Genomic DNA, 14,281 nt, shown 5'->3' with positions numbered 1-14,281 from the left:
CATGCTCTGCCTGTGGGGACTTTCCAGTGTCCTAAAGTGTCATTCCACAGAGCAGCTGCAGAGCTGCCCCACATCTAAGGGACTTTCTGTCCCTACAGCCAAGGTATTCTGCAACATATCCTCTTTCACAACTCTAATCTTTAAAAATGGCTAAGAACTGACAACTTTTTTACTCATCAGTACCTGTGATTTATTTTTTTAATTTCTAAAATTGTCTTGTAAGGGTGACATACAGAGGGGTTACAGTTCCATAAGTCAGGTACAATGTCGCCCCCTCCCTCATTCTCTCCCAGTTTTTCTCTTCCCCACCCCCTCTCCCCCAAGTTGTATAGTTAATTTCCAAAATAGCTCCTTGTCAGCATCACTGCTGAATTAATTCATAATTCATCCTTTGTCCCACTGTTTCTGTGCTTCTCCTTATATTCAAGACAAAGGGTACAGAAATCAAAAACAATGACAAAAGTGGGGAAAAGAACCTCAAACAGTACAAGAAAAAACCTCTTGCTTCCATTTCTTGGAGTTCATTTTGAAAAGCATCATTTTATAGGATCATATACACATAGCTATTGAGCCCTTGCAGTCCCCTCCTAAGAATATCTTCCTTTGTTCTCACTATGTAAGTGTTTAGACTGCTGCTTAATTAATCAAGTCCAGGTATAATGATTTGTATTTTACTATCCATTGGTCTTACTTGTAGATTTATAGGCAGCCCTACTTATTACAAATGAGGGAAACCATGCTGCCTATGTTTCTTTGGATCTGGCTTACTTTACCCAGTATAATTTTTTTTTCATCCATCAATACATGTGACTCCTTGATCCTTCCTCGTGGAGTGTTTGTGACTATTCATCTCTGAATTCTCAGAAGGATTTGCTCAAAGGATGTTTGCTGAGCACGGGGTGAGATTTGAATCATTTAAATGTGGACATGCTTCCACTTCAGAGATGGCTCTGGGTCTCATTGAGACCATGTTGTTGTTCTGTAAAGGGTAAGGACAGCATCTCATCCACATTATGGCACAGAAGAAATAGATATTCAATGACTGAGGTTAGTTATTTTCCTTCATGAGATCCTCTTGATGTATGAACACATATTTTAGTACAGATGCTTTTAAAGTCTAGTCTCACCACCAAAAGGCAGTAGTGATTTTTTCCCAATAATGATAATAAGATTAGTGAAACCTCAACCACCATAACAGATGCAATAAAGTGTTTCACACAGTTTATGTAAAATGTATTGTCATCGAATCACCTAAACACAAATCATTAGTTATTACTTGAGAAACATAATTCTTTTCCAATATTCCTTGGGGACTTTTCAATTATGCTACAGAGGCATTAGAATACAAATTGACTATGGAGACAGTCTGCTTCTCTTTATATTTTAAACACTTCAACAAAAGGACAATACAGACATGTATTGCCTAATGGCAGGGATTCACACTGAAAAAAATGAGTCATTTTTCCATTTTTTTTGTGCTAACATTTCATAATGTCCTCACACAAACCTAGAGGGCAAAAGCCAGACACTCAACATGGTCTCTTGAGGCAATCATGATGCAAGATGGCTATGGTCCACTGTAGAATCCTAGCTACAGTACTCAGGAGGCTGAGATCTCAGGATCTGCACAACAAAAGCCATTTCAGACTGCAAAGTTCACAACACTCCAATTAACCAGCATAATCAGGGATGAAGAGGTGGCTCAAGTGATAAAAACACTTGGAAAAAAGCCAAACGAGAGAGAAAGAGCCTGAATTTGAGCCCTGGTACCAGTACCAAGTGAGAGAAAGACAGAGACGGAGACAGAGAGACAGAGAAAAGGACAAAGAAAGAAGAGACAGAGACAGAGAAATAGAGATGTGCGATATAAGTATGCATTTATGCATGAAGCTGCTTCTGGCAGAATGAGACATAGTCTTTTACAGTAAACCTATATTCTATAAATAGGAGTAGGCTCAAAAGAACAAAAATGTGTAGCATACTAAATACATAAATCAGGAATTATCAAGTAGTATATATTTATACCATTATCAAGTTAAAAATGCTTTACATAATTGTATTACTGTATGTTTATACAACTGGCAGTGCAGTGGATTTCTTTATGCCAGCATCACAACAAACACTTTAATAATTCTAGCACAATTGTTTTGTGGAGCTTGAACTCTGGGCCTGGGTGCTGTCTCTGAGCTCTTCAGCTGAAGGCCATCACCGTACCACTTGAGCCACAGCACCACTTCCAACTTTAGTAATTCTATTGAGCTACAATATCACCAGGAAATAAAAACTTTTCAGCCCCATTATGGTCTTAAGAGACTGCCATACACATGGTCCAATGCTGACCAAACTCTCATTACGCCACATACAACTTGTATGCTCCACTATAGGATTGACTTTAACGCTGACTCAAGTCATAGTTCCCCCAAGGATTCTGCCAGCCAGGCAGGGAGCCAGTAATCTCAAAAGGAACGTTCTAATGCCTTTTTTTGTTCCCAAAGACAGGAATACATTTTGCTCTCATAAAATGACTATGGCTACCTACTTAGGAGGAGAAAAGTTTGAGGTGAGTCTATGGAAAAACAAATTCAAGAAACTCAATCTCAACCAATGGCTGAATTTGGTGGTACAAATCTGCAATCCCAGTCATAATTATAGATCCAGATCACCCAGGAATAAAGCAAGACCTTATGTTGAAAATAACCAGTGCAAAAAGGGACTGTAGGCATGACTCAAGTAGCAGAGTGCTTGCCTAGCAAGGGCAAGGCCTTCAGTTAAATCCCCAGTAACAGAGAGAGACAGACAGACAGACAGACACAGAGAGATTGAACTCTAGTTCTAATGTAGAAAACATAATAATTTTATAACCTAAGAATAATTTCATATTGCTCAAAATAGAGAACAGATTGCACTTTGTTGATACTGTGTCCAAAATAGTTCTTTCAGTCACTTGTAAAACATTACCTAATTTACAGAAAGAGATACAGAGGTCTTCAAAAAGAACTACCCCACCCCACCCTGCTACAACCACTGGCTCCTGCTCCCTCAGCCTTGAGCTCCCATCATTATCCCCAGGACAACTCTTATTTATAGTTTAAAACTGCATCTGTCAGCTCAGCTCACTAAAGTTCAAAACGCGTTCAGCCACTCACTGACTGGTAAAGCCCTTTTCAAAGCCTTCATCTGTCACCAAGGCCAGTCATCCAGAACACTGGAAACAGATTCATTACAAGCCTGCGATGGAAGCAGACCCCACGGAAAACCAGCAGAAGCCGCAGCCCCGCGCACCTTCAGCTTCACAACACTGATCTCTCTTCAAAGGCTCAGTTCTCCCCCACAGGTTGCTTCCATTCGAGGATGTGACTCTTCTAACCTCTCTTCTCCTGAGTGAATCACAAGAATAGCCGGTGAGACTGACCATGTGTATACAAGAATTCAAAAATTAAAAAAAAAAACAAAACAGGGAGATGAAGAAATGTCAAAGCAAATAGACTGCTATGAAAAATGAATCTAAACACTACAGCATCCACTATTTCAACAAACAACAAAATTTCAGCAAATGTTTTAAGTAGATCATACTAGGTAGGCACCAGTATCTCATGCCTGTGATCTGAGCTACTCAGGAGGCTGAGATCTGAGAATCCTGGTTTGAAACTAGCCCAGGAAGACAATCTGACTGAAAACCAGCAAAAATCCAAAAGTGTAGCCCAAGTGGTAGAATGCCAGGCTTAAGCAAAGAAAGCAAAACAAGAGAGCATATATATATATATACAGAGAGAGAGAGAGAGAGAGAGAGAGAAAGCATATATACATGCTTTATATATATGTTTTAGAGAGAGAGTTGAGGGGGATCATACTAGACAATCTATGTCTTCTTAACTTCCATTTTAGAATTTTTTGGACACTAGTATCACAGATTAGTTTTTGACTAATGTTCACCCTTCACTGTTTTCTGTCCAACTGGCTTATGTATGTTACAGACAAAATTTCTGGAATCATTATACCCTACTTTCACATGCTCATTGCACTCAGCAGACCTCTGCACCTAGATTTTTGTCAAACTCGTGCTAAAATGTAAAAGAAATTGTGTGGCAATGAACCCTTTCTAACAAGTATAGACAATATGAGGCTTGGATGTTGTTTCTGTGCACCAGAAAAATATCACCCAAGTGTCAGCTGATGAGTCAACTTCTAGTAGCCATTCTTGCATGCACAGATTGACCTTTGCATTATTAAAAGAATGACTTTTGCATTATCGTCTCATTAATTGTAATAAAATCATTCATACATGACTTCAACACATAAACATTGAGTGCCAGCCATCTGTTAACAGGGAACAAGTCAAACACTGATTCTGTCCTCACAGAGCTTGCATTATAGAGAAGAAAGCAAACAGCAAACGATATTAGTAAGAGTATATAGATAATGGTGACAACAGGAAGCAAAAACCAGGGCAGGGAATTCAGGAGGTGGGAGGCAGAGTTGCCATGACAACCCCAGGAAGAAGTTCAGGAACCAGCGCGGCCAACATCTGGGAAGGACATTCCAGCCCCTGCAGTCACCCAGTGCAGAGCCCCTGAGACCCAGCACGTCTGACATGTGGGAAGACCATCCAGGAAGCTGAAGTAGTGAGAGAAGTGTGAGCCAGACCAGAGCAGCCCATGGTGAGATGGAGAAGAGGGGGTGGGCAGCGCAGAGAAGGTGTCTTCATTCATTCCAGCAGACATGAGCTTTCACTCTAAAATGAAAAGCAAATGGGGAATTATGAGATGTGACATGATAAATGAGGTGTGTATTTTGAACTCCTACTGCCTGCTTTGTTGAAAATACAATCAAGGCAAAGGAACATACAAAGCTGTAAAAACCAGTTCAGGAACCACTGTAGCAATCCAATAGGTAGAACAGTGGCTCGCACCAGATTGGCAGGTTGGAGGTAGTAATAAACGAGAGAGTTACAGATTTACCTTGGGCGGTTGCATTCACAGCTCTAACTATGAGCAGAACTTTATCCCTTGTGTCCAGAACAGCTTGCTACTTATAAGGCCACAACACACAAATAGGTTGTCCATGAATGGTTTTGGTTCTCCAGTTAAATGGAATCCCAGTCACTGATTGATTTGGAAGTGCAGTGTAAAAAGTTTTGTCCAGAGAAACAGAAAGATGAAATTGTCAAATACTGAAGCAAAACAAATAACAGTAAGCAAAGCATGCTGGGATCAGGGTCAGATCCCTTCTGGATGGGGCACGTTTGAAATAGCCATGAAATACGGAAGACGTGTAAGACCAGAGAGATTTGTGCTGAATTCAGATCAGTTAAGTCTTGTTGGTTTGAGACTTGAAAGCCTGGGACACAGATTTTTGTGCCAGTGATGTGTGTGTGGGGGGGGGGGGGGGGTGCTTTCACATGAAAACTGTAGGGAAAAAAAGAGATTGAGAAACGTGACTATAACATTGATATTTGGAAAGAGGTTCAGTTTTCTAGGTATGGAGAGTTTATTATTTGTAAATAACTGCTAAGTTATTTGCTCAGACTTTTCTTCTGCTGGGCAAAAATCAAGCCTTTTGCTCTGAGTGTCTTTGCCTGCACACATACTTTATTTTTCTATAATTTAGGGGCCATAATTTATACACAGTTGCTATGCTACTTGGCACACAAGTATTCATATCAATTCTATCTTATTTTTCCCTTCTTGTTATTTTGCTTGCTAGCTTTGGGCATTTTCTTCCTTTGTCCACATTTACCTGGAATTTTTCATTCTTTCATGATCAAAGTTTCTGTAACATTTTATTTATGGCTCACATAAATATATACCGCTATATGTTTTGTCTGAAGACAATTCCTTTTGAGGCATGATGTCTACTTTTATTTAATTGAAATCTTAAGAGTTTTTTTTTTGGGGGGGAGGGGTCTGGTCGTGGCCTGAACTCGGCTGGGCACTATCCCTCAGTTCTTCAGCTCAAGGCTAGCGCTCTACCACTTGAGCCACAGCGCCACTTCCAGCTTTTTTTTTTTCTTTTTGCTTATATGGTACTGAGGAATTGAACCCAGGGCCTCAGGCATGCAAGGCAAACGCTCTACCACTGAGCCACCTTCCCAGCCCCGAAATCTTAAGGTTTTTAGTGTTAACACTGACACATTATTTGTCCTGATTTTTAAAGTTGGTGAGATTTTTTTTAGCATTTTATGATGTTATGTATCTCTTCGTGTTTGTTTGGGTTTCTATTAATTATAAAGAAATATATATTCTTCATCTAGTGCCTACTTTTATCATTATGATTTGCATAATCCTTTTAGCCCTCCATTTCTCTACACACAGATTACCACAACCAGCAAGCTGTGATGAAAAATCATTACTGACCAGTAATAGCCTGCAGTCTCCAGTGTGCTAAGACGCTGCCATTCTCAAGTATGTTCACTCAGTTGAAGTGACTATGGGAGGAGAGAGCCACATGACCAAGAAACAAAGGAGGCATCAGTCCACAGCCCCTCGGGAGCCTGGCCCAACAACCCCTGTAGGAGCCAGCTGGGAGGTAGATCCTCCCCCAGGGAGCCTGGAGATGACTACAGCTGTGTAAGAAACCCAGAGTCAGAGATGAGGCCCAGACATGCCTGAATTCTGGAGCCACAGGAAGTGATTTAGTGGGTGTCTTCCCCCACTTAGTAGGTGATTTGTGTTCATTTGTTTTGCTGGCACATACCCAATGCGTTCGACCTAAGAGATGTTGCACTTCCAGATGCTTCCTTTCTGCAGAAGATGCATTTCTGTTAGGATTTTCTTAGTTTAATCTCTGTGGTGCTTTCTTGCTTTTCTTCATGCTTTTTGTTTTCCACTTTCTTTCTTGACTCCTCAATTGCATCTGAATTGGAATTTGCGAGTTTTCTCTCTTAGCTTCTCCAGAAATAAAGCTTCCAGAATTTCCTTCAACTTTCTTGTTCTTATGTGATATCCAAAGAAAGAAGGGAAAAACTACTGATTTTGTGACTCTTGTACAGCAGAAAACTTATTACTGTTTTAATTTCCACTTCTCCCATTAAAGTGAGGATCAGTTTCTTTTTGCATGTTTGCTTTCTATATTTTCTTCATGTGAATTATCTATTTTTGTCACTTAACCACCATTTATGATTTTGCTTATGTTTTTCATTGGTTTATAAAATACTTTGTCTATTAGAAATATCAGCTGTTAACTTTTAAAGATAGTCTTACATACATTTCAAGAGACTGCTACTTGCCCTTTCAAATTAAAAAAGGATTTCTATGATCCTAATATTTACAATGCCCTTTCATTTAAAAGGAAAAAGAAACCTCTTTATGAGGTTAAATTTACCAATATTTTCATTGATATATATTACTATTCTTAAATTTAAGAAAGCAGAAGAAAACAGTTTCTCTGTTTGTGAGAACTTAAGAGAACGTACATAGACAATGACATCCAAACGGTAAATACAGGATAAAAAATGTGTTTTTAAAAATAGAAACAAGGCTTTAATAAATTAAATATCATTTAGATTAAAGGTCATCTATTTGGAACTTACAAGACAATATTGGCTTTAACTTCCATTTTGTTTTTCCATTTGGAGTACCAGCATGCTAAAGCACTGTTAAGTCCATCTCTTTCCCAGTGATTTAAGATGTTTTACTTATCATATATAATTTCTCAAGTATCTGTTGTCTGGATTCTCTGCTGATTTACTTACCTATTGATTTCCTTTATTGCATTCAATTATTGCTATTCCATATTATTATATTCTACATCAATGCCACAGTATTTTTACTTTCTTTTGACTTTTGTGGTTTTGTTTTGTTAGTAATGGAGATTGGACACAGAGCCTTATGTATGCAAGGCAAGCTCTCTACTTTGGCGCTATAGCCCACACTGTATAAAATTCTACTATAGTAAATGCTTTCAGTTCTTCCATTGACTAGCCATGACCTCAATAAACCAATCTAAGTCTCAATTTCAACTTTGCAGCAAATTAAGCTTACATAAAACATGTAAGTAAAGCCAGGCACCAGTGGCATACACTTCAGGGAGTTGAGATCTGAGGATCAAGGTTTAAACACAGCCTAAGCAGGAAAGTCTATGAGACCGTTACCTCCAATTAACTACCAAAAAAGCCAGAATTGGTGCTGTGGCTCAAGTGGTAGAGTGCTAGCCTTGAGTATAAAAGCTTAGGGAGTGCCCAGGCCCTGAGTTCAAGGTCCAGGATCAGCCCACACCCCCCCAAAAAAAGCTAATATTCTACCCACATGCCTCACACAAATTACTATTATTAACATCAATATCATATATGCAAAAATTGGACTCTGGCTAAAAATCATAATGAGCTACTAGATATGTTTTTAATGCAGCAGACTTGTTTCTCTTTTTTAATTTCTTACGTGTTCAAGCTCCAAGGAAAATGGACCAGTGGAGAGGTTAAGGATGGTGGGTTGTACATTTGTTTCTTTGTTTTCACTAATTATATAAAGCCTGAAAGGAATGAAAAGTAGGATATGTAGGGCACTTTGGAAATAGAGATTGGGTCGGTAACAAAGAGGAGAACTGGCACCTCACACAGATTCTGATATGAAGGACCTATTATGAATAGCCTGCCATTACTGTTGCTTAGCAACGAGCAAATATATAAGAAAGAAAGAAGCCAAAGACACAATATTGAACACCCGTTCTCCTACCCACATTTATTATTTCCCCATTGTACATGAATCGAACAGAAAATTGAATAGATGTTTGAATTCCCAAAAGTAAGCCATCCCTACAAGCAAAGGGATTACAGCTTGAGCATAGCCTTAAAACTATAGTACGTAACCTAGAGATAAATGTGCAGCAAAAAGATGCATCTTCACAGCTGGTTCTCAGGCTCAGCAGAGCCATTTTCCTTAATATATCAATGTACGTATTTGCTGCAGAAGATGGATGGAAGAACATGAGTCAGTCCATGCCTTTGAGAAGTTTATCATCTCCTCGGGAGGAGTCAGTATGCAGATAACAGGTCACACAAAGGAATGTCAATTTCCAAGTCCTCTAAGAAGAGGATCACCAAAACTTATGGAGTATTCAAAAAGCTTCACTGAAGAGGTACCTTGTGAACTAACGTTTACCATTTAAATACAAGAAAAAGTCAAATTGTAACAGGTACATCTGAGAATAAAAGAATACATTTCATGATGTCAGAGAGAAAGCTCCAGGTGTGCAAATCATAGTAGTAACCCAAATCCATGAATACATAGGATTCTTCTAGAATAGAGGTGTGACAAGGTTTTGTAAAGATCCCTGAAAGGATCCTATGTTTCATTTAATACACACAGAGTGATTAAGGTGCAGTGAAATAATGTTTCACCTCCAGTACCTTAACTGGTAGTGGTAATTGTCTCAATCCATTTTGCATTACCAGAACAAAATGCCTGAGGTCAGATATTTTTTATGCTTGATGTTTTATTGATTGTGTTGAGGTTCAGAGACATTTTAGTTGACACCTGACTCTAACACATGCACTGAACATCTAAAAAGCCAGGTACTGTGTGATTTCTCTTTGAAAGGGTTTCTTGTGAATTTCCAGCTTCAAATTTGGAGGCAAAATTCCCCTCAGAGGATGTCATTTACCAAAGATCCTCGACTGTTGATTAGCTGTTACTTAAGTCCCACCAATTCATGATTTTATGTCACATATACTACAGACTCAAATTTCCAACCTTTCACAGCATAAGTATTGGGAAAACAGAACTATCAGGATCTAACATCTTACAAAGTCCAAAGAATTTGGGCAGAGCAAAGATCAGAATGAGTAGTTTGCCTTGAGGAATCAATTCTACTAAAAACAACATAGGACTATAACTAAAATAAAAAAGTAATATATACACAATTGTGATTCCAAATTTTTATTTAGTATGCTGTGGATATAAAACTATAGGATATAAAACTAGCCCTTTACCTGTGGAATGGTAAGCTGATGCCCAGAAGAGCCACAGCCTCCTGAAATTTATCATCTCAGTCACTTCTGGTTGAACCAAAAACTAAGCAACTAGAGAATGATTTCACCCTTTAAAAAAGTCATTTGCGTTTGCTTAAAAAAAAAATAAAAAATAAACCAAGTGGTTCAGTGGTAGAGTGCTTGCGTTGTATGCATGAGGCCCTGGGTTCAATTCCTCAGCACCACATATGCAGAAAAATCCAGAAGTGGCGTTGTGGCTCAAATGGTAGAGTGCTAGCCTTGAGCTGAAGAGCTGAGTGAGGGACAGCACCCAGGCCCAGAGTTCAAGCCCCACGATGGACACACACACACACACACACACACACACACACACACACACACACACAGAGGAGTGGATTGGGATACTTTCTCTTTAAAAGGGGCGTCTAGCCGGGCACCGGTGGCTCACATCTGTAATCCTAGCAACTCACAAGGCTGAGATCTAAGGATCAAGATTCAAAGCCAGCCTGGGCAGGAAAGTCCATGAGACTCTTATCTCCAATTAACCACCAGAAAACTGGAAGTGGTGCTGTGGCTCAAGTGGTAGAGCGCTAGCCTTGAGTGCAAAGAGACTCAAGGATAGCACTCAGTCACTGAGTTCAAACCCCACAACTGACAAAAAAAAAAAAAAAAAAACCTTACTCTGGATCATGCCAGAAAGGAGACAAGAACAAGTAATGAGACACAGTGCATGATCATCACAATCATACCTAGCTTCTGTCTCCTGTGCTGCAGCAGAGGCCTGGCCTCTGGATTCTCTATTTCCAACAGGAAAATCTTCCCTTTCTCTGTTAACTACTTCAGCCTCTCCCTTTGATCCCTGTTCCCTGTCATTTGCGCATCTTTGTCCAAATATCTATCCTTTTCCAATGCCTTTTTGGCTTTGTTTCCAATTTTTCAGGCGACAGCGTGGCTGATGGCCTCGCTGGTCTCTCTGTTCCTCTTCTCTCACCCGTCGGTCTGAGCCAGCCTTCCTCTTGAAGGCTGCTCAAGCACAGCCCTGCTGCTCTCCCCCCACAAGAGCCTGTCAAAGTTGCACTATGAGACTGCTGCTGCTTCCCCTACCACAGGCCAGAAAACAAGGTTAACTTGGCTCATGAATCTGATAGATGGAAAGTTCAAGCAACAAGCATTGCTGTCAGATGAGGGAGTCTAGATAAATTGAAATATCGTGGAGAAGCATGGAAGGTAACAGTCACGTGGTGAACCAACCATGCCCCTTGACGTGGCCTCCCTTTATTACGATGTGCCCTTTTGAGAACGAACCTGATCCCTTCCAAGGTTGATTGATGTCTGCAGGTTCTATTCATCTTCACTTAGGCTCCACTCTTCAAAGATCCACCGCCTCTCAACATCTTATCCTGGGAACCAAGCTTCCTGCACACACACACCTTCAGGGAATACATCCAAGTCTCTCTGGTCATTTTGTTTGGGATGGAAGACAAGCTGTCACCGAGCAAGCAATGAAGAATAAACCCATAACAATGCACGTGAGAGAGAAAAGTCTTCCAGTCTGGTAAAACCACCATAAGAATGGGAAGAAGCGAACCGATCATGGAGATGTTGCAGAGGAGAAAATTAGAGGCGGGTACTGATTAGTAATCAGGGCTCAGCAGAGGGTAATAGTGAAAATTAACACTGAAGCCAAATTTACCCACATACATGATAGAAAAATAGATGCAATTAAACAATGAAGGGAGGAAGGAAGCAGAGGAAGAGGAAATCTGTTGTAAAATTGCTAGGTTTACATTCTTTTAATGATATTTACATTCTTTTAAACATTGTAATTAAAATGTTTACTAAGATCAGGTAGAATATTATTTTTAAATCTAGTATTTTAAGACATTATTTTCAACCAGATATGATGATGTTCACTTATAAATCTAGCACTCAGGAGACTGAGGCAGGAAGACTGTGTGTTGGAGGTCAGCCTGGGGGACAAAATGAGACTGTTGAAAGAAAGAAAAAGGGAAGGAAGGAAGGAAGAAAAGAGAGAGAGAAGAGGGAGGGAGGAAAAGAGGGAGGGAAGGAGGGAAGGAAGGAAGGAAGGAAGGAAGGAAGGAAGGAAGGAAGGAAGGAAGGAAGGAAGGAAGGAAGGAAGGGAGGGAGGGAGGGAGGGGAAGGGAGGGGAGGGGAGGGGAGAGGAGAGGAGAGGAGAGGAGAGGAGGGGAGGGGAAAGGAAAGGAAAGGAGGGAGGGAAGGGAATTGAAGGAGGAGAGGATGGAGTGAGGTGACTGTTTAGAGATCATTTGAAAAGAGCTGTGAAAAGCAATCTTTGTGCTTTCTTCACCAAACTGGGAATCTTTTTATTCTTAGGTCTTTATTATTCTTCCTTAGACATAGATATACTAACTTGTCCATATAAAAAAAATTCAGTTGGTCTAAGTACCAACAGGAAAGAAGTTCTATCTGGATCCATATACCTCAACATTTATAGAACAGACCCACACACCAGGTTGATGGAGCAAATATCAATAATATATGAATTCTAAACTTCCTAAGTTCTCAGAGAGATCTCTCAAGGCTTTCTGAGGACAGACACATCCAAGACAATCCAGTCCATTGCACACATGCACAATCCAAGATGCTCTCTGTAGAGACTTCAGACCCCAGGAACTCATTATAACCATGGTAGGAAATAGATAACCACAGAAGATGACTGAAACACTGTAGAATGATGACAAGGGATGGGCAGCTCACAGGGTGCAGCCAAAGGGAACAGGAAAGTAGAAAAAAATCTTCTCCAGTCCAAGTCAATATATAAAATATTATGATATACACATGCTATGTCAGAATGCTTGCATCTGGTTCCCAGAAGGATAATTTTAAACACCATGCGCTCCATCCCAGAGGAAGTGAAAGTTGTGTCATCTTTGACATCAAGTCCCATCAGGGCTTGTAGAGCAAAGATATACCATCCTGGATTTGGGGACTTTGCCTCTCACTTGGAATCCTATCATATTGAGGTCATTCTTCTGGTCACAAAATTTAGCAAAGAGAAGAAATCACCCAATGTGGCAAGAAAAGAAGCTCTGTTCTGTTGTACCCAGGTCTCCTGTCTTGTTGTCTCTTGACTTGGAGCATCAACTATAACTCAGGGTGAGCCACACCTCAAAGAACAACCCCTCTCTAGTATTTCTCTCAGGCTGGGGTTGATGAAAAGCAGAATTGTAGTGTGAATTCCTGTGCACAGATGAATCACTGCCTGCCACACCCAGTACCAAAGTTTCTGAGGTGGAAAACTATTGGCAGAACTGAGCACCAGGGACAGAAAGCAAGAGGTGAAAAGGATGACAAAAGAGAAGAGAGCGAGGAGAGATCTGGTAGGGGCCTGAATCTGGGAATCTTGAAATCCTGGAGTGTTCAGCAGGCTCTTCTTCATGTGTCTTCCCAGAGATGTGAGGACCAAAACCATGAATAGCAAAAACAGAGCAGAAGGGATTGTCCACATAATCATGTTTAGAGAGAAGAAGTAGAATTGCTCAAATGAGTTTCGTGGGATATACTCAGTGGCATTCCCAAATTGCCAGTCACTCCTTACATAGTCCTGGTATATTATCTGGTTGCCTATGAAGCATAGGATAGTGTTCAAGCCAGAGAACCCCACAGCACCAACCTGCATCCATGGTATCCAGGCAGGCACTTTGTACTTTAGCCAGAGGAAGACAGGGTGGGTTAAGTTTGCAATTTTCATGCAGTAGAATAAACCAAGCCAGGTGCAAAACCATATGGTGGCCGCATTCAGGAAATCCCACAAGAAGTTTGTGAGTTGCGTGATGGGGTTATAAGAGAAGACTGTTAAATGCTGGAAAGTATAAACACTCTTACCTATGACCACCCACTGCAGACAGAAGCGAGAGAGTGCCAGGCTAGCGAGTAATTTATAATAAGGTGACAAGGTTCTCCGAAGCCACCACTTCGTGCCTAAGACTGCAATGATAAACCCATTGCCTATGGCTCCCAGCAGACACAAAAGCAGCAAAATAATAACCAAGACGATGACCTTCTTGTCAGTTTCCTGACATCCTGATGCCGTGTGAGCTCCATTCATTTCTCCTACGTCCCAGGGTTTCAAAGGCTGTTTCTGTCGGGTTAGAGTAGGTCTCTCCCTTGCTGCTCCAAGTGTAGATGTTAGACCGGACTCGAGGATACAGGTGATGTGAGGGGGCCAGAAAGAGTCCATCTCTTCTGAATAGATGCAAATACCGTCAAGGTTGAATTTCCAAAGCCCCCTCCCTGACTCCATGAATTTGCTTGCCCTTCTGCCTATTCCCTGCCCATTGTCCACCTTTCTGAGGATAAGGTATCCACATTGCA

The sequence above is a fragment of the Dipodomys spectabilis genome, unplaced genomic scaffold, assembly GCF_019054845.1.
Source record: "Dipodomys spectabilis isolate Male_0828 unplaced genomic scaffold, ASM1905484v1 ptg000034l, whole genome shotgun sequence".
Taxonomy (NCBI): Eukaryota; Metazoa; Chordata; class Mammalia; order Rodentia; family Heteromyidae; genus Dipodomys; species Dipodomys spectabilis.
This window is presented reverse-complemented; position numbering follows the sequence as displayed.